The sequence below is a fragment of the Pimephales promelas genome, chromosome 13 (genome assembly GCF_988280905.1).
Source record: "Pimephales promelas chromosome 13, fPimPro1.hap1.1, whole genome shotgun sequence".
Taxonomy (NCBI): Eukaryota; Metazoa; Chordata; class Actinopteri; order Cypriniformes; family Leuciscidae; genus Pimephales; species Pimephales promelas.
In genome coordinates, this window is record NC_142781.1 from 16,026,961 (window position 1) to 16,029,999 (window position 3,039).

At 40.7% G+C, this 3,039-nt stretch overlaps 1 pseudogene; it reads left to right on the plus strand.

Moving 5' to 3' along the window:
• Nucleotides 1-902: 902 nt before the first annotated feature.
• Nucleotides 903-1,673, plus strand: LOC148976835 (uncharacterized; annotated as a pseudogene).
• Nucleotides 1,674-3,039: the final 1,366 nt, after the last annotated feature.

The following is a 3,039-nucleotide window of genomic DNA, read 5'->3' on the forward strand; positions in this document are numbered from 1 at the left end:
ACACTCACTTCCTGCCCAGTGATTAGAGCTGGACATGCAACACTTTCCATCCGCAAATCACAATGGGAAAATCCCTTTCTCCCTTTGAGTTTGGGTGCATGACACAAAACATTTGCAGCATAGCTCCAAGCAATGAGAATTCCACAAAGTAAAATATAGGAAAACAATGGTAGGTCAATAGTGAATGTTACTACAGCGTAAGATCACTCTATTTCTCTTACATGGTGAATGTGTAAAGCTTCTGATCTGTCAATGATGCTCATCTTTCGCCTCCACCCCTGTCCCCCTCATGTCCACTTATGTCTTTTTCTCACCCCCTTGGCAAATGATGAGGCATCAGCTGATTTGGTAGAAGGGATTTGGTCTTCCATGAAGTCTATTTAAAAGTGCCAATGCATTGCTATCTCTCTTTCTCCCCCACTTTCTGTCTTTGCCTTTTTAACTTCTGCCTTCTCTCACTTTTCTCAGCTATATTTATAATGGACAATATTTGTTTGTTGACTTGCAAACTAAGACCCGTGTTTTTATCCGTCTTCATCTCTGTACTCTGCTTCAAATCCTGTCCTGTCTGCCTTGCTGCTGGTTTGCGTCTGTAAGCTCTGTATAGCTTTCTGTTTTGAATCTCTACTTACTATCATTTCTTTTTGTATATTGTTTAATATAACTTACTCATCGACATACATTAGATATAGTCTAATATTGCCTATCACAAGTAATCTGACATTGCTAGCTTTTATCTAAATCGTTATCGCTAGCACAACACGCCAGTATTTTGCTAGCTTGTTAACCTGCCATCCATGCTAGAACGGATCTCCTATTATTGTCACTTGCACTTGGTGTCACATGTATAGTATAGCCTTCTCTGTCAGTACTACTGAGAGCTTTACATATGAGAAATTCAGGGAGATAGCCAGGCTGAAAGAGAAGATTTCAGAATTAGAGATACGAATTCAAACTTTAATTGAGGATAGTAAGAGTGCAAGGGCTTTAGATACTACTTTGGATGCGACTAGCTCAGTGAAGTCTGTATATTGTTTGGTTTCGGCTGTAGAGCCCATGCAGCAGGGCAACTGGGTGACTGTGAGATGCTGTAATCACAGGACAAAACACCACTCTTCTGTTTCGATTACCATAACAAATAGATTCTCCCCACTCAGTGAAACACCCACTGAGAATCCAGTTGAAAGTGCCCAAGTTATTGGCGATTATATTACACGGAACGTGAAAATAGAGACACCAGCCACCATAGTCACGTGTTTGCCAGGAGCCAGAGCATCTGACATCAAAGCAGATTTAAAAGTGCAGGCTAATGCTAATCGTAAATTGTCTAAGATTATTATTCACATCGGCACTAATGATGCTTGACTTCACCAGATGTAGATCACTAAAATTAACATTAAAGAGGTAAGTAAAGTCGCAAGTACGATGTCAGGCACTGTAATTTGCTCTGGCCCCCTTCCTGTTCGCTGGAGTGATGAGATTCTCAGTAGACTGTCCTCACTCAATGGCTGGCTGTCTAAGTGTTGTCCTCAAATAATATAGAATTCATAGACAATTGGAAAAGTTTTTGGGGCAGACCTGACCTGTTAAAAAGAGATGGTTTTCATCCCTCCTGGGATGGTGCTGCTCTTCTCTCTAGTGATATGGCTCATAGTCTTAGAGCTCAAACATGAATTGGGGCTCAGGTCAGGAAGATAAACTGACCGTCTGCTAGTTGTGTCCCGTCACGGAGGTCAGATAAATCCCATCACATAGAGCCTCTTTCACCTAGATATCATCATATAGAGACTGTGGGCCAGATGTACTAACGCTTTTCTGCCAACTTCAGGCAGACAGGAGTTATTTGCTTCATAAAACCATGGCAAGGTACGTACGAAAGGACGCACCGAGATGAAAGCACAGACTGCCTGTTGCGGGCACTGAAAATGGCAAAATGTGCTTGTTGTGTCATGCATTCACGGGATGGTCAAGGTGAAAGTGGGAGTGTCACATAAAGAGATGGTAGGAGAAGCGTAAACTGCGCCTAATTATGTATTTCGCATTATGTACATAAAAAGCCAGTGAAAGTGTGCCTCTATTTTGCGCTGAAAATGATCCGCCTCTTAAAAGAAGGTGATACGCAGCACTACATTTTTTCATGCCCTGACGAAACTTGATGAAGATGCATAGCTGAAATAAAAAACTGGATGACTAGTAATTTCCTACTACTTAACTCTGGAAGTATGACCATATTAGCCCGGTTCTATCAACACTGCATTTGCTCCCTATTAAACATTGTATACATTTTTAAATATTGCTGATAACTTACAAAGGACTTAATGGTTTACCTCTCCAGTAACGCTTATTCCTTCACGTCTATAGCGATCTCAAAATTCCGGCCGGTTGATAACACCTAGAATATCAAAATCAACTGCTGGCGGTAGATCATTTTACTATTTAGCACCAAAACTCTGGAACATTCTTCCTAACATTGTCCGGGAAGTAAACACACTCTGTCAATTTAAATCTAGACTAAAAACACATCTCTTTGACTTAGCATACACAAGTTATAAACTTCTATAATTCAATGTTAGGCTATAGATAGATAAGGTAAGCCGGAACCGGGTACACACCTCAAAATCCTGATGTACTCGTTACATCATAAGAAGAATGGCGTCTACGCTAAAATTAGTCTCCCTATTTATACTCGAGGTTTACAGCAGTCCGCTGGATCCAGGCCGTATCCAGATCTGGTGAAGAACATGACGACAATGCAATCCTTAAATGTCAACTTGTGAAGGCCCCTTTCTCCTTCCCTTTACCTCTGTACAGACAAACATTGTCAAAATAGTTCCGGTTCACATGGCTGCGCAGAAGCAATACATTATTTTGTATACATTTTTAAGGCCAGACAATTCATTTGTTGAGGTCAATTTGTAAAGAAAGATTTACTTGCCTGCACTCATATTCAAACACACCTATTGACTAAACACGTAATATGCGTTTGAACACCGTCAGGGTTTTTACACAGGTTTGCGTTTTTAAAGCTTTCTCTGATAT